The following is an 18,723-nucleotide window of genomic DNA, read 5'->3' on the forward strand; positions in this document are numbered from 1 at the left end:
TGCACCGCCTCGACTTCGCCTATACCTGACCTTTTCGCTTTGGCCCAGTGCTTAAATTACTTGAAGCTTGGGCCTTCCTTGCGCCTGGCAACAGGCATGCTGTCTCGCCTCAGTTCTGCCACATCAAATTGCCTCGAAGTCCAAAGGAAAGTTACAGGCTATTGTTTGCGGTGATCATTTCCCATAGAAAGAATGATTAACAAAGTATCTAGTTCTTTTCCGTGTTTCATCGGCCACTAGCCAGAAGTTGCTGAGATTCACCAGCACCATCTTATACTGGATAAAACCGTTTTGAGTCTCTTATCTGAGAAAGGAGAGGCTGGCACTGGAGAGCGTCCAGAGAAGGCTCACGAGAATGATTCCGGGAAAGAAAGGGTTAACATATGAGGAGCTTTTGATGGCTCTGGGCCTGTACTCACTGGAGTTTAGAAGAATGAGAGAGGATCTCATTGAATGCTGCTGAATATTGAAAGGCCTGTAGGATGTTTTCTATAATGGGGGAGTCTAGGAGCAGAGCGCACAGCCTCAGGCTAGAAGGACATCCCTTTAGCAGAGATGAGGAGAAACTTCTTTAGCTAGAAGGTGGTGAATCTGTGGAATTCATTGCCATTAATGGCTGTGGAGACCAGGTCATTAGGTATACTTACGAGGATTTGGAGAGGTTCTTGATTAGTAAACATGTCAAAGGTTTTAGGGGTGCGGGGGAAGGAATGGGCTTGGAGGAATGGTGGAGACTTGATAGGCCAAATGACCGAATTCTGCTTCTGTCTTTTATAGTGTAGATTTAAGGTGGGGGGGGGGGAGGAAAGTTTAAAGATTTGCAAAGCTTTTACATAGACAGTAATAGATTCCTGGAATGTATTGCCATAGGGGTTTGCAGGAGTGGGGTTGTGATGGTGGAAGTAAGGTTTAAGAGACATTTAGCCATGTACATATGCAAATGCAGGAAAAAGATATATCATGTGCAGGCAGATGGGATTAGTTTAATTTTACATCATGGTCAGCACAGACATTGTGGGCAGAAGGGCTTGTTCCTGTACCGTTCTTCCATTTTTCAAAAAAAAACAAAGCACCTACGGAAGACTGTTAAATAGAAAATAATCTTATTTCATGAAGTATAATTACAAAATGTGACAAGTGACAACTTAAATGAACATTCAGAAATATTTCACATTTCAGTTACATTTTGGATTTATTTAAAAAGCTTTGTTTAAATATATTCCTTCAAGTTATCACAGAAATTTTAGAATTAAAAATTAATGATCATTAATTTAGTGTTTTTAGAGACATAATTTGCATATTATATGACAAGTATAATTTCCCTCCGATCTTCTAATCCCAATCCCGAGTCATCATTTAGGTTAACACTATTACTCCCTCTTGGATAACCTCTGTAATGTTCATATGGGTAGTTCCCATGGAAACTCTTCATCTCATAAAAGCTACGCATTCCATTTGCTTTGTCCTGTAATCTGTCTGAGAGTATGAAACAAAAAAAAGTGTTGGTAAAAGTTTATTCAGATATTACCACAACAATACCCATACCCAGTGTCAAATGTCTAAGCTAATGTTCAGCAGGGAAGTGGATATTCCAGCCTCATCTTCTTCAAAGTCATGTGAATCAGTGATAACATCCTCACAGGACCCAGGAACAGGCAATATGCTTTGATGCCACATCCACTGTTGAATCAGTATTACTAATTCAGAATATAATTTAAATAAAATGATGTATGGGAGCTATCCTCTTCAGCATAGCGATGTGCATATTGAGCTAAATGTGCACAAGACTGGATACTTAAGATTCAATAAAGATAAAATGTAACAATTTAATAAAAAAGATGATCCAGATTTTAAAAAGATAACTAAGAACAAACTATGATATGTTAATTACTGTTTAAAAAAAACATATTTGAATTTTAAAGATTACAAAATGAGGTTCCCTAAGCAGCTACCTGAAATTCAAAACATCACCCTCCACTCAGACTTTTCTTCAATATATCTTAAGCACTGGCAGGCTTTGTGTTGAATTACTTAAATATTTTTGTAAATTAAAGAATGTGTACCTCAAGGTCTACAACAACGTCTATGTCTGCAGTCTTCTTCCAGCTTGTTTTTCTTAAACAGCTGTTTGTTCCTCTTACAGACTCAAATTTATATTCCCACTCGCCTCAGTGAGATCTCCTGGAAATTTGCAGTTCATCTTTGCTGTACTCCACTTGCTCTGACTGCCTTCAGTCTGCTTGCTACTGCAGAGACGTTACTTCCTCAATCAATTTTGCTCCCCCCACCCCCACGAGACCATGGCTAACGGGGACAAACCACCCTCCTGTGTCCAAATCATTTTTGTCAAAAATAAGCTACCGGAGAAATTATTAAAATCACAAATACAGCAACAGAAAAAAATCATTACCTAGTTCACATGGGTTTATTAGATTCTTCCAGCTGTAATGCATTACAAAAATAATTAGTTAGTGATCTGGCAAATATAACTATTCAATTTTTAAACCATCAACATATTTAATCTCTAGAACTGTTTCATTTTTTTTTACCCTTTTCTTTAGTGACTACTGTTATTACTATTTCTGTGGCTATTTTGCTGGAGCCCAATTGCTGTTATTCTGCATTTTCTCTCTCTAATCTCATTAAGCTCTCTGATATATTTATGATAGCTATGGAAACTTTGTTTTTCTCTAGCTTAATTATCCAAAATATCTATAGGTTCCTTGTTCTTTATTTGACAAGATTAAAATCATTGATTTTACCAACAGTATTTCCACAGAACCGAGCTACTTTATAGGGAACTGTTTTCACCTAAAATTACATACAACTGATGACAAACCACATGTTATTAGTGTTCATTTTCAAAGAACATTTATAGTGTAGTAGTCTCCACTGATTAATTTGGCACCATTAGATAACTGATAACTGCATTCCGGGTAAATTGTCAATGCTAGCTGCATGACGCAAGTTTACAATTAACTGTCTTTAGAATTCATCTTGGAAATCTCAACAACAATGAAAACCACAATTCATTACCAAGAGATTAGTATTTTTTTTTGAGTTGAGGCTTAAACATTCTGAAGTCAGTTTTATGTGACTGATGAGAAACACAACATACATAAAGAAAGTTAAGGCAGACAACTGCCCATTATAGGGTGGGCAGCATGATTATTACAGCAAAATTTAATTTGAAAGATGAAGGTAGCAGGTTAAAGTGAGATTAGGAAAGGGGTAGAAAATTTATAAGATAGCCCTGCCAAAACAATGCTGGGAAAACTAGAACATACAAAAGGTTGAAACTCGAAGATGGAAGTCTGCAATTTTTTCATGATGCAGCAGTGCAACATTTTCATGTGCCTTGATTTCTCACCACAAGGGAACACGTTCTGCATAAAACAAATCTTAAATGAAAAGTTCATTTCATGGTTGCATTCATTTCTTTGCATCCCATGTATAAATCTACTCCATAGATTATTGAATTCCTATTTTACGCCTACGATTTTACTAACTGATTCATTGCATCCAAGGCAGAGTTAGAAAATGTGCTACTTTTCCCCATTTGAGGAGCAGGCTTTCCAATATAGACACCTTTAAATTAAGAGAGTTATATTATGCTATATTTTTCAGAAGAAAAAACTCATCTGATGTTTTAAATTAGTATATAATTTAAAAAATATACCCTCATTTAATTATTAACAATCAGAAAAAATGGTCATCAATATAATTAAAGCAATAAGCAGTAACACTTTGGAAAAACAATTTACTGAACAGCTTAAAATAAATGCAGAGTTATCTACATTAATGTATATTTAAAAAAGGGACCATATGATTTTTCCATCCAACACCAGGAAGTGTCAAACAAAGTGCACAATTCAAATAACTAAAGCATATTATATAGAACGTAAACACTTACAACCAAAATGTGATATTCCATATATATATATCATTCTCTAAAAACACAAAGCAATGCTGACAGAAATCAAGAGACATCAGTGCTAAAGTGTGGATAACAAAGTGGGACATTGGAGGCAAGACAGATTGTAGGCATATATGTGGCCCTTGACTATCAAAGTATGTATGTAATATGCAACCTGAAAGAGAAGTTGAAGCTTAATGGTATACCGTACATACTTTCAAAATTCAAAGTAAATTTATCAAAGTACATATATGTCACAGTATACAACAATGAGGTTCTTTTATTTGTGGGCATACTCAATAAATCCATAATAGAATAACCATCATAGAATCAATGAAAGACTGCACCAAACTAGGTGTTCAACCATTGTGCAACTTGAAAAAGAAAAATAATCATAAGCAATAAATAACACAAGATGAAGAGTATTTGAAAGTGAGTCCATAGGTTGTGGGAACATTTCAGTGATGGGGCAAGTGAAGCTGAGGGGTAGTAACTGTTCCTGAACCTGGTGGTGTGAGGCTTGTGGCTTCTTCCATACTGAGAAAATAGCATAACCCAGTTGGTGGGAGTCGCTGATGATGGATGCTGCTTTCCTGCGATAACACTCCGTGTAGATGAGCTCAATGGTGGGGAGGTGGCAACATCCACTACTTTTTGTATGAATTTCCATTCAAGGGCATTGGGGTTTTCATACCAAGCTTTGATACAGCCAGTCCACCACACATCTTCACAAGTTTGTTAAAGTATTAGGTACCATGCTGAATCTTTGCAAAGTCCTAAGAAAGTAGAGGTACTGCTGTGCTTTCCTTGTAATTGCACTTACATGCTGGGCTCAGGACAGGTCCTCTGAAATGATAACAGAGGAATTTAAAATGCTGATCTTCACCAGCTCTGATCCTCTGATGAGAAATGGCTCATGGACCTCTCTGGTTTTCTCCTCCTGAAATTAATAATCATCTCCATGGTCTTGTTCACATTACATAAGAGATTACTGTTGCAGCACTACTCAACCAGATTTTCAATCTCCCTCCTTTCTGCTGATTTACACTAACTTTGATTCAGCCAATGACAGTGATGTTATCAGCAAACTTGAAAATGGCATTAGAGCTGTGCTAAGCTAAAGTGTAAAGTGAGTAAAGCAGGGGCCTAAACACTCAGCCTTACGGTGCATCAGTGCTGATGGAGACTGTGGAGATGTTGTTGTTAATTAGGACTGACCGGGGTCTATAAGAGAGGAAATCGAGGGTCCAATTGCACAAAGAGGTATTGAGGCTAAGACCTTGAAGCTTATTGATTAGTCAAAAGCATCTGACAGCATTGAATGCTAAGCTGTAGTTGATAAAGAACATCCTGTTGTATAAATCATTGCTGTCCAGATGTTCCAGAGTTGAGTGAAGAGCCATTGAGATGGCATCTGCTGTGGACTTGTTGCATCCATAGGCAAATTGGAGTGGGTCCAAGTTGTTTCTCAGGAAGGAGTTGATATGTTTTATCACTAACCTCTCAAAAAAACTTCATCACTGTGGATGTACTGTAACTGCTACTTGAGGATAGCAAACTTTGAATAGCAATCGGCAGAAACTGATCATGTAAGTGCAGAGATACACATTGCTGGTGACTAGTAGGTGGTTATCAACTTCAAAGGTTCATTTTATTGTACAAGTCTTTATGTATAACACAACTTTGATATTTGTTTACTCCAGATAGTTATTAAATACAGAAAGGCGATGGGTGTTCATGAAAGAAAAGACATTAACTTCACTCCCCAACTCCCCCCCGGCATGAAAAAGACACAAAACTCAGAACCCAAAATGCACCCCTCACCAGCAGCAAAAGACAACCGCAAAATCAATAATCTTCTACATATAACAATCCCTGACCCACCTCACTCAGTAGGACCAAACCCCCAACACCCTCCACAAAAAATTAACAGATCACCCATGTGCCAATCGGCCACGGGAAAGAAAACACCAAAAATCTTAAAGAAACCAATATAAGGTACAGTCCAATAATCACATATATCTCAAAATATAGGAATGTCTATTCACTGCCTATGAGGAAAGCAGATGAATGAACTCAGACCTGCAGTAAAGAGTTACCGCCTAGTTGGGTCCTAATGCTGATCAGGGCTGAGTGCTGCCCACCTGGGGCCAAATGCACCCATCCAGCTGCTGACCATCTCGCACGTAGCCGTCGCTGACACCCTTTGCATTCACCTCAATGCTTCAGCCTTCCTCGCCACTTCGAGATGGAGCCAATCACAACCCTGTGCCTCATTTCTGGTCTTTCTCACAAGTCAGCATGTGTTCTTGGACCTTTTCCTGCCCCCCCCCCCCCCCATCTCTGATCTCCACAAGACAGCTCTCTGGACATGGCACAGCACTAGATTCTTCTGCTGGGACTTCAGGAGGACTCACACCTCTTGCCCTCCCCCCCACTTTACATCTACAGTACAGCAGTGGAAACTGCAAACAGTTTCAAAATCCTGGGAGTGCACATCACACACAACCTCTCATTGTCCCAGAACACATCCTACACAGTCAAGAAAGTTCACCAGTGCCTCTTCTATCTGATGAGGCTGAAGAGAGATTGATTTTGCACATCGACGCTCACGTCATTCTATAGATGCACTGTCGAGAGCATCCTGATAGCCGCATCATTGCTTTGTACAAAAACTACACTGCAGTGGACTTGAATGCCCTACAACGGGTAGTCAAAATTGCCCAATGCATCATCAGCCCCTGCCTTCCCACCATCATGGGCATATATACAGAGGGGTGCCAGAAAAAGCCCAGTAACATCAGGAAAGATCCCACCCACTGTGCTGATGGACTGTTTGTCCCACTCCCATCAGGGATGAGCTACATAACATCCACAACAAAGATAGATCCAGACTCAAAGATAGTTACTTTCCCCAAGCAGCAAAACTTATCAATACCTCCACCCTCTAACTCCACCACTATTTTACTATTTCTCAGCAGTAGGCTTCTGTACAAGCTAGTCTCGCTTTATGGACACAATATATAAAAGCTAGCTTATGTATTTGTATTTATTGCATTTTTATTATTGTGTTCTTTATCTTGAGTTTTTTTTTGCATTGCATCAGATCTAGAATAACAATTATTTTGTTCTCCTTGTGTGCTGGAAATTACATTAAACAACCTGGTATCTTGAAAGTGTGTAGAGATTGGTGACAAAGCAATAGGGCACAACACTGATAGAAGCAACAAGCCTTCATAAGCACTAATCAACTGGTGAATGAGCTGAATTCCATTATCAATTTTTCTTAATCATATTCTAGATGCATAGAAAAATACAAAAAGTTTATCCTTGTTTTGAACCAGAATTAAAGCTGCTTGGGAACTGCTGAAATGCTGACAAAACTGGACCTTAAAAAGCAGCAGACTTGAATCATTATAAACAATGAAAGTCTGACAAATTCTCGAGATTGTATATTTTTACCAGCAGCAGATATACAGTGTTCAGCAGTTAGCCAGTGTTGAAGCTTAAATGATAGATGGCCTAATAATCCTCCGTTTCACATACAATCCCCATCCTATGGTCCGAAATGATTTATAACATGTGCAAATATAGCTAGCAAGCTGTTGTGTATGTGGCCTGGTTACACAACAATGCTATTAATAAAAATGCTGGAGACAGGAGCTAAGTTTCCTGGTTCTTTACTGGCAGAATCCGAACTCAACACACACGTACAGATCAATATGCGCCTAAAAGCGCATTCAATGACATGTTACTAAAACATAAAGTAGTCCCTTATTATACTGTAGGCTAGACAGTACACAAGCATTTCTTATTTTTTCCATTAGAACTGCAATTTATTAATTATGGTAGGAGGAAGAAGATGCTTAAATTTGAAATCTATAACCATGCGAAGTTTCTTTCTCTGCATGTAATTTTGTTATCCACATGAAATCTACTTTCTGAAAACTGCAGCCTATCTTGTGGTGCAGGATTTTATAACTACGTGCATCAACCAATAACCTTTAATTGTCCAAAAGTTGTGAGCTCCTTCCATTCCTTACAAAACAGCTGCATTCCAAGAACAAAGTCATCTCTTTGTCTAACTGAGTATTGATTTATAAAACAGTGACCAGGAAACCACAAGTTGTTTTAAGCATCTCCAACTATAGGCTAGCCTGAAGTTCCTGGCCATGGTCACCATAACAGCTATTGACAATGCAATACTTTTCCTTCTATGAACTTACAGTTCTGGATGCAGATGCCAAGTGGACATTCTTTCTGAAGTTCAGCACTTTTCTGTGCCAGGGTTCAAGTAGGCAATTTCTCCCCAAACTCTTTGGAAGGCATGGCTTCCTCTTCCCACTGTTCTTGAAGCTTGGTTATCTTTGTATGTCCTCCACTCATCTGCCTGGTTCGGCTGTATCCCAAGAGCTACTATTGCTCCTATATGGCAATATCTGGTATTCTGAAGCCTTCTAGCCAGAATTGTGTTTCTTAAGCCATGAAGCACTCTCAAGATCCAAGTAGATATTAAGAACTAGAAATTACCCGATCATCATACTGCCGTGTCAGTGGTTGAGAATCGACTAATAACACAGGTGGAAGTGTGGTGGGATGGTGGGGAGTAATGTGGAAAACAAACAATCCTGAACTCATATTAAGGGAAGGTGATAGTTGGAATGTTGCCTTCCAAAGCACGGAGTGACCACTCCCCGCTGAACATCGATGGCTCCTCGGTAGAGATCGTTAAGAGCACTAAATTCCTTGCTGTTCACCTGGCGGAGAATCTCACCTGGTCCCTCAACACCAGCTCCATAGCAAAGAAAGCCCAGCAGCATCTCTACTTTCTGTGAAGGCTGAGGAAAGTCCATCTTCCACCCCCCCATCCTCATCATATTCTACAGGGGTTGTATTGAGAGCATTCTGAGCAGATGTATTACTGCCTGGTTCGGAAATTGCACCATCTTGGATCGCAAGACCCTGCAGCGGATAGTGAGGTCAGCTGGGATGATCATCGGGGTCTCTCTTCCCGTCTTCCCGCCATTACAGAAATTTACATTACACGCTGCATCCGCAACGCAAACAGCATTATGAAGGACCCCATGCACCCCCTAATACAAACTCTTCTCCATCCTGCCATCTGGGAAAAGGCACCAAAGCAGTCGGGCTCTCACAACCAGACAATGAAACAGTTTCTTCCACCAAGCTATCAGGCTCCTCAATACCCAGCGCCTGGCTTGACACCTTGCCCTATTGTCCTTTTTATTATTTATTGTAATACCTGCACTCTTTTGTGCACTTTATGCAGTCCTGGGTAGGTCTGTAGTCTAGTGTAGTTGTTGTGTTTTTTCCTGTGTTGTTTTTTTTTTAAACGTAGTTCAGTCTAGTTTTTGTAATGTGTCATGTAACACCATAGTCCTGAAAAACATTTTCTCATTTTTACTGTGTACTGTACCAGCAGTTATGGTCGAAATGACAGTAAAAGTGACTTGACTTGACTTGACAAAGTGACTCTATTGGTGAAAGTTGCCATTGGATTGTCTCATGAAATACATTTGGTAGGCAAAAGCAGTGCACATGCTAACATGTTTACTAAAACAACCTCCAGTAAGACTGAACTATAAACACGTGAATGTGCACATTGAACGAATGTCCACAACAAATTTGTCATCTACAATGCATAAAGTACAAGGATCTAAGATTTTCAGTACCTATTGAAATATATAAAATTCAGGACATAATACTGTCAAATGAACAATGTTCTGAATCAATTATAGTTTCCTGATTCAAGAATGAAAATTTCCTTGTATATTATGATTGTATAAGACATTTTTGTTTTCATTGTTCCTCTCAAATCACTGAGTTATATTGTAGCCAGTAGGTACCAGTATTTCAAATCTCTAACATCCTATGCCACTCAATGATGTAGCCTTGTGTCCTTGATTGCATATGTGCCTATAGTGGAAGGGGTTTTGGTTCCAAATCTTGCTGTTTATTTTGGTGTGCACACTAAAATTTATCATGATAGTGTAGAATCTGGCACCTCCATTAAGCTTCAAACACCAAATATGGTCTTTTAATAGTTCTGTCAATGACTATATCCCATTAAGAGTTTGATAATTGGTATGTCACCCAAGTCTAACAAACTTATGCAGATGTACCGTGGAGAGCCTTCTGACTAGCTGCATCACTGTCTGGTATGGAGGTGACAATGTATAAGATCAAGGCTTCTGATGGTTGTAGACTCAGCCAATTCCATCATGAGCACAAGTCTCCCCACCATCAAGGTCAGCTTCCAAAGGCGGCATCCATCATTAAGGACTTCCACCATCCGGGACATGTCTTCTTTTATAATCATCAGTGAGGTGGTAAGGAGCCTGAAGACCCATACTCAATGTGTTAGGAACATCTTTTTCCCCCAATGTGCCACTGATTTCTGAACAGTCCATGAACACTACCTCGTGAATACTCTTTTTGAACTATTTATGTATGTTTATTGTAACTTATAGCAATTTGTTATGCCTGCAATGCACTGCACCCTAAAACAACAAATTTTACAACTTAAGTCAATGACAATAAACCTGTTTCTGATTTCTAGGCAGTCCCTATGGGATTTAGTAAACCTCCATTCCAGGGAAGAGGGTGCTTGAGGAAGCAGATAGAGTTTTGTTATTTGGTAGGTAAATATATTTGCCATCCTTTTGTTGCCTTATGAATGAAATGAAATAGCTGAAACTTTGGCCTTGATGCATGCTAAGTTCTTCAAAGTGCACCATTCAGTGGTCCCCCTCTCCCTCTCATCCAAGGAGATTCCCATCCAAGGATGCCTTGGATCCTTGAGAGAGAAGGAGAAATTAAAGGGAGGAGGGCATAGAGAGCAAAGGGAGCTGCACAGCAATCCTAAGAGTAGCTTCACTATATCTTATTATCTCCCTCCAAAGAGTTTCTGTATTGTATCGGACTTCCTGAACTTAGAAGATCCATCTGTTGTGCAACATCTATCATTTGTTAACAGAAACATTAAAATATTAGAGTTAAATATTTGTCATTTATTAAAGATTCTGCTTTATTATATTGAATAGTATGAACTCGATTCATAAATGATTCAGTGGATCAATTCAGGACCTTACATATCATTCAGATTATGCCTGTTCTGTACCATATGTTCTTTCAAAATTGATTTAGTTATAGATTGTACAAGTAATATCAAAAAGATAGCAGACAAAATAGCATGAAGTGTAACATTGTCAATGAGCACAAGAGCAAGAGCTACTAAGCAGAGAAATCAATAACAGTGTATGTGACACACATAAGGTAGTTGTTACCTTAGTGTCACTTAAGTCCTGATTTCAACAAAATTCTGCCCTTAGGATTGTCTTGCCTTTATCTGATGAGACTTGGGACTCTATTCTCAAATCGGTTAATTCAACCTCTCTTGGTGCTCACCATTGCCTTTTACAGTTTAAGATTGTTCCTAGAGCCCATATATCTAAATCTAAATTATCTCGATTTTACCCTAATATTAGTCCACTTTGTGATAAATGCAAAAGGGGCGAGGCCTCTCTTATTCATATGTATTGGTCCTGTCCTAGCTTAGAGAAATTTTGGAAAGGTGTCTTCATAACTTTATCCTATATTCTGAATCTCCACTTAGAACCTAACCCTTTAATTGCTTTGTTTCGTCTTTTGGGTGAGACAGATATACGTTTGAGTTCGACTAAGTGTCGAATATTATCTTTTGCTTCTCTCCTGGCTAGACGTTTAATCCTCCTTAGATGGAGAGAAGTTGCCCCGCCCGCGCATGCTCAATAGCTTAATGATATTATGTCCTGCTTAGACCTTGAAAAAAATTCATTTTTCAGTTCTTAATTTGGATATAAAGTTCCATAAGGTCTGGGGACCTTTTATTGAGTACTTTCATAACCTTCTTCTTAATTAAGGTTTTTTTTCAGTCCCTTGCTTTCAGCTTTTTTTTTGGTAGTAGGCATTATTATCTTCTGTTTTCAAGTGTATTTACAGTTTTGGGGGTTTGAATGTCCTGATTTATATTCTCTATGTTGTGGTTGGTCTGGAGTTTTTTTTTGTTGTGGGGCTTGGGGAGGATACTAACTTTACATGACTTCAATTTGGGTGCTTTCTCGATTGTCTTTTTCTCGATTGTCTTTTTATATTACTATTGCATGCTTATTTTTGCACTGTATTAATTTTCTTCATTTTGGTTTGGGGTTTTTTCCTATCTGTAGTGTTGTAGAAAATGCATTAAAAAAAACAATAACAGAAGGATTGTCTTGTAACATCGTTTTTAGAATTGCGAAGTTTCAATAAAAGTTAGAAACAAATTAACAAAGGAAAATTGAAACTTTTCAAACTAAGGTGCAAACTACATGAACTTGCTATTTAGGGAATCACTACAATCAAGTACATGTACTGACATCCATTACTTGATTTTGGCAAGTATATTTGTGATCCACAGCAAAACAAACAGCAGTTGTCTAGTGCTTTCAACATACTAAATCATCACAAGAATGTTAGCAAACAACATCTGACACCAAACTACACGAGATGAAATAGGAAATAGATTAGAGCACTTAATCCCATGAGCCATTATATGAGGTCATGGGTTATGTATGATCCAATGCTAATGTGTCTCAAAGTTTTAAATTAAAAGCTTATCTGGCATCAGTTGCCAAATGTAAGAGAGTTCCAAACTTCTACCCCCTTGGCGTTTTAAAATTTCTGCTAACTTCACTCTTTTCATATCTTGGTATAGACTCCCCAATAGGCTAAAGCATTTTCTTCATCTCTCTTTTTCAGGTTGCCAATCTCTTACAATTTTGATTTTAAAAATTCTCAGTCTTCTGAATTGAAAGGAGCACAACCCCAGTTAATGAAGCCCCTTCTTGAAATTTAAACTTTGGATTTGAGGCTTTAACATGAAAGGGTTTGAGCAGATTTGCAGCTGCAGATTTATAATTAACATTTTGATATTTTTTAAACAATTAAAGAACAATTCCAAAAAATCCCATTGATAGTAAAATAATTTGTGTCTGCACTTTCAGATACCATTTACACATAATTCTGTTATTAGCATTGTTAATAATCTGCTATTGTTACTACAAAAGTACAATACATTAAAGAATCAGAAATCATAGTGCATAGGAGAGATAAAGAATGGCACAGATGCATTTTCCTATCTTCTCATTTGCGTTATTCTCTTTTTATAGATAGCTCTTGAACTGTTATACAAGCCTGATTTTAATGTCAGAATTAAGAAAAAACACACGATATGAATTGAGATTGTGAAATTATAAACAAAATGTCAAATATACTTCATTTGAAAGCCATTGAAAATGCATTCTCAAATAAAATACAGAATCTTACAAACATCCTGAAATCTCTATTGCGTTTTAAAAACACACAAAAAAAAATCAGTATCTTATTTTTGACTAATCAGAAGCATATCACACTTAAAATTAGTGAAATAGATCTAATGATCTCCATTCAATTCTCAACACAAAGGAGGCTGAATGTTTACATCCTTTGCCAGTGATCTACAGCATGACAATATGCCCTGGCTAAAATAGCTGACTATTTTTCAGAAAAAAAAGGCAGCAATAACCAGTTTCTGCTTATATCCCGCAGCATTGGTTTAAAACTCCACTGCAAAAGTGACTTCTGTGTCTCTCAAGATTAATATTGGAATCTAGGTGGACTCTTCCTTTTCCCCACCCCAACATGGGATTCAAAAAAGTTATCTAATGTTATCATTTCCTTGGGAGGGAAAAAAGTACTCTTCAAATAAGTTCCATGAAAGAATAAAACACAAACTGCTTCTTTCAACATAGATACTGCTTGACCTGTAGAGTATTTCCAACATCAACTTTTATTTCACATATTCTGCATTTAGATTATTTTTCTTTGTCAAGAAAAGTGTTCACTTTTCTTTTATGAAAACAAAAAAAACTTTCAACTCTATCATAAATCATTGACTATACTACATTTTAATGCAAAGTGCAGAATCTCCCAATGGGACTAGTCTGCTCTGTTGTGATAATTACTACCAAATAAATTACAAAATATGTAAATTAGTACATTAGTATAAAAAACAGACTAAAAAACAAAACTATGGTTTCACCCTTCTCTAATTATTTTTAAATACATATGCAAACTATTTTGTTAGTGTTGTTAGCAAAGTAAGATTCTAGTCTTGAAAATGCCACATCTCACAATGTAACAGGCTCAAAATGATAGTGCATATCTGCCTTATGAAAATGTAGTTAGATGTTTTTCAGAAGGTACTGAACAAAATGCACATATAATACCTCATCTAAGTCTTACAACTGTGTTGTTGAAGTAATTATTAGAACTATATAAACAATTTCTCCCTAAATGATTTGAAGATAATTTAAGTTCCAAATTACTTATTTCAGAAATCATTTGAAATAATTACAAAAAATTGCAAAGTAGTATTTGATTGCCTATGTAGCTTAACACTTAATCTTAAAATGGATAATATATACATTCACATTTTTAGAATGCTTTGTAAAAGCTTGCTTTTATTGTCTATATAGTTTTAATTATTACATCAGTTAAAAATGGAAAGGCTTGCTCTCTGTAGATTAGAACCAGTTTTTGATTTATGACTGAAACAGAGCAGTTGAAAAAACCTTTTCAGATGGTAAGAAAACAAGGCTTAAATACTTACCTTAGCATTTAAAGGAAAATGGAAGTTTCATGGTTGCTTTTATGGTTATTTCTAAATTTGTTTTAATGAAGAAGATAATTAACATTTATGTAAACTGTATTTAAAAGGAGAATTAGCTGTTATGTTAATATTTGCAAAATGGGAGCACAGATGAAAACAAAAATGCGTAAACAAAAGACACTTGCAAGAAATGCATTCATTTTTTTGTATTGTGTTATAACTTTAAAAGTTTCCCTTGTTTTTCATGCTCCCAAGCATCAGCAATTTTATCAATTCAAAAGATAATTATTTTATTAAAAACTGAATTAGGTAACCAGACGTGCTCTCTACCAGGAGCGAGTAGTACTTCTTCATCTAACTTTATGTATATCTACCTTAGAAGCTGTCCATACGTACACAACCAGCAAAACGAAAATTAGTTGAGGGTTTTTTTTTTATTTCTCCCCCTTAAAAAAGTTATTAAGTCAAGATGGATGGTGGAATTTGATAGTAATCACCATCATGTTCTGCAAGGATCAATATTTGTTTCTAACTAAATTGCAATGACATTTTCCCCCTCGTATTTGAATATTAATGTATGAATTTTTAGGTAGGGACAACTACCAATTATAGTTAGATATGGTATACAGTGTAGATAACTTCGAGAACAAGAACACCACAGATAGAAAAATAATGTTCTTTTATTAGCAATATTTGAACTGCATTGAGAATAATATTGTCATTAATATTACAGCTTATGGTTTTGACATGAAATAATTTATTCGCACAAGTTACTTGAATATAAAAATATACGCCTTAAATTGAAATAATCCGTTTGTGTTTTAAACTTTCACACAATGCTGTGATGCTAGACGGATTGTTTCATACCATTGATATAAACATTGTTATGATACATGAACAATTTGTTTCTTTGATAGCAAGGAGCTGTTATTTACACAAGGTCAACGCAACTTCGATGTTTTTCTATAACATTATCTAAGGGGCAATAACTGTTGGTATTTATTTTCCACAAATTACTTATCAGAGTTGTGGACGTCGGTTTATGTATGTTTATATCGTTTATGTTTAAAATCTTTTTATAGTTGAAAGGCATCACTGGGGACATCAGCCTTAATGCGTTGTTTAACTTGTTTTAGTCCATTTAAAAGTGCATGGACAGGGTGCAATTTATACAATCAAATTTACTGCGTATTACTGCAGTAAGTAATTTCTGAAGAAGAAAGACTTGAAGTTACTCACTTTATAGTGAAGTACTCCGGCGTGGCGATGAGCACTAAGAAGCCCAATTTCAATTATCACTTTTAACGTCAAAGCAAATTGTTCACCAGTCGCCTCCCCAGCAACGATGATACTACGTTAAGATCCAGAGGATAAGTGATTTGAATAAGGGGAAATAAAGCATCATCATTAGCCAAGGCTGCTGCCGACGGAGTGGCTCTTCAAAATGGAGGGCGCAGCAAGCTGGCCTTTGCTCGGGGGTCTCCGGGCTCCGCTTTCCGGGGAGCCCCGTTAGGGGAGCACGGTGCCGCATGCGCTCCCTCCGCCGGCTTTGGCCAAACCCAGCCACCCGTCTCGACTCAGGCGAGGCTCGGACCAGACGAAGCACCTCCACATCGTGCCGCGGTCGAAAGCCGGGTCAATGAGAGCATGTTTCATGTAACTCGTTCATTATCCTGACCGAAGCGCCGAATGAAGCCCCGTGTTTATAGGAGGGCCGCCCGGCAGCGACTGCCCAGACTCCGCCGTTGCTAGGAGACGGAGTGGGCTCCCTCCTCGCCGCTGCAGGATGGCGGCATTGCCCGAAACTCTCCCCTCCTCCGACGGCGAGTTCCACCCCCCCTCCCTCCCCGCTCCCAGTTTGCCCCCCGACGTTCGGGAAGCAGAGGTTTATCTGTCCCCACCGCCTGGTCTCGTATTTTATCTTTTACAATGGGTGCATACGCCACACATCACATAAAGACGACGAGTTAGAACAGTTGCAGGAAAAGGGTCCCATCGTTTTGCAGTAATTTTATGAAGAAAAAATAAACACCTGAGTTTGTTAGATATCACCACGCTGTCACCCAGCGTTTTAAACTCTCAAATAACAAACTACTTTGGTGTAATTACATTGTTTTCTTGGTACAAAGGGAGAGATGCTTAAGCATCTCCCTGCCTAATTAATCCACTTTGTCATCAAGATATAACCACGTTTAGACTCATGTCTATTTTTGTAATGTGTCACATACTCACCCTTGAATTTTATGAAGACCAACTCCGTGGATTGGGGTTACCACGAGATTTGTATTTGTTTCTTCGCCATGCTGGATACGGGAATATGCTCAGCTCATAACCTTTTTTTAACTGCATTAAAAAAAAACACATTCAGCAAAGTAAAAGGCACCCGAATACATTAAATCATTTTCTTATCTGTTTATTCCATTGATGACATCGGCAAATTTTAAAACTTTTTTTCTCTTTAACCATTGCATATGGTTCCCAGCGGATTCGTCACTTTATCCAAATCTCTTGCTGTCAAATCATTGTGAGTCATCTTCATAATGTGTTCAAGTGTCTTTGTGTATATAAACTGAATAACAAGGTCATTTAGGAACTGAGCTTTGAAGCATCTTTTAAGATATGAAAGAGTTTATTAGTGTTTTATTGTTTTGCTCTAATGTTGCAAAATACCAGAATTTATTTTGTTTTTGTCAAATCTATTTATTTATTTGTTGAGATATAGCATGGAAAAGGCCTTTCCTGCCCTTCAATTAACCTACCAACTGTTATATCTTTGGACTGTAGGAGGAAATAGGAGCACCAAGAGGACCCCCCCCCCCCCCCCCCCCCGCCCGCCTCCTCCTCCCCGTGCAGTCATGGGGAGAACATACCAACTTATAGACAGTGGGAAGAATTTTTGCATTTATTTTGTGTACAATGTATTTCAGTGCTGATTCTCAATATTCCTAGATTTCAGAGCTTTAAAAGGGATGGGGAGGGGGGGAGGGGAGGAGTGGTGGCATTACTGGTCAGGGATACTATTACTGCTACAGAAAGGGTGGATAATGTAGCAGGATCCTCTTTTGAGTCGGTATGGGTGGAAGTCAGGAACAGGAAGGGAGCAGTGACTCTACTGGGGGTATTCTATAGGCCCCCTGGTAGCAGCAAAGATACTAAGGAGCAGATTGGGAGGCAGATTTGGGAAAGGTGCAAAAATAACAGGGTTGTTATCATGAGTGACTTTAACTTCCCTAATATTGATTGACACTTGATTTGTTCCAAGGGTTTAGATGGGGCAGTGTTTGTTAAGTGTGTCCAGCATGGATTCCTGTCACAGTATGTTGACAGGCCGACTAGGGGGAATGCCATACTAGATCCAGTATTAGGTAACGAACTGGGTCAGGTCACAGATCTATCAGTGGGTGAGCATCTGGGGGACAGTGATCACCGTTCCCTGACCTTTAGCATTATCATGGAAAAGGATAGAATCAGAGAGGACAGGAAAATTTTTAATTGGGGAAGGGCAAATTATGAGGCTATAAGGCTAGAACTTGTGGGTGTGAATTGGGATGATGTTTTTGCAGGGAAATGTACTATGGATATGTGGTTGATGTTTAAGGATCTCTTGCAGAAAGTTAGGGATAAATTTGTCCCGGTGAGGAAGATAAAGAATGGTAGGGTGAAGGAACCATGGGTGACAAGAGAAGTGGAAAATCTAGTCAGGTGGAAGAAGGCAGCATACATGAGGTTTAGGAAGCAAGGATCAGATGGGTCAATTGAGGAATATAAGGTAGCAAGAAAGGAGATAAGAAGGGGCTGAGAAGAGCAAGAAGGGGGCATGAGAAGGCCTTGGCGAGTAGGGTAAAGGAAAATCCCAAGGCATTCTTCAATTATGTGAAGAACAAAAGGATGACAGGAGTGAAGGTAGGACCAATTAGAGATAAAAATGGGAAGATGTGCCTGGAGGCTGTGGAAGTGAGCAAAGTCCTCAATGAATACTTCTCTTCAGTATTCCCCAATGAGAGGGAACTTGAGGACGATGAGGACAATATGAGTGAGGTTGATGTTCTGGAGAATGTTGATATTAAGGGAGAGGAGGTGTTGGAGTTGTTAAAATACGTTAGGACAGATAAGTCCCCGG

At 38.2% G+C, this 18,723-nt stretch overlaps 1 protein-coding gene across 5 annotated transcripts in view; it reads right to left on the minus strand.

Annotated features, from left to right (window-relative positions):
• Positions 1-16,947, minus strand: part of tmem200ca (transmembrane protein 200C, genome duplicate a) — a 28,757-nt gene extending 11,810 nt beyond the window's left edge. The window contains exons 1-3 of one of the 5 annotated variants that reach the window (XR_009508850.1): positions 16,836-16,947; positions 2,411-2,442; positions 1,283-1,476 (exon numbers count right to left, since the gene is read on the minus strand). The gene's annotated coding sequence lies outside the window, so the exon portion shown is untranslated. Of the gene's footprint in view, positions 1-1,282; positions 1,477-2,410; positions 2,443-15,842; positions 16,334-16,835 lie in introns of those variants that run through there. The other 4 variants (XR_009508841.1, XR_009508863.1, XM_059955307.1 and 1 more) reach the window with 4 other exon arrangements.
• Between the last annotated feature and the right edge of the window lie 1,776 nt (positions 16,948-18,723).

This window comes from Hypanus sabinus, chromosome 1 (genome assembly GCF_030144855.1).
Source record: "Hypanus sabinus isolate sHypSab1 chromosome 1, sHypSab1.hap1, whole genome shotgun sequence".
Taxonomy (NCBI): Eukaryota; Metazoa; Chordata; class Chondrichthyes; order Myliobatiformes; family Dasyatidae; genus Hypanus; species Hypanus sabinus.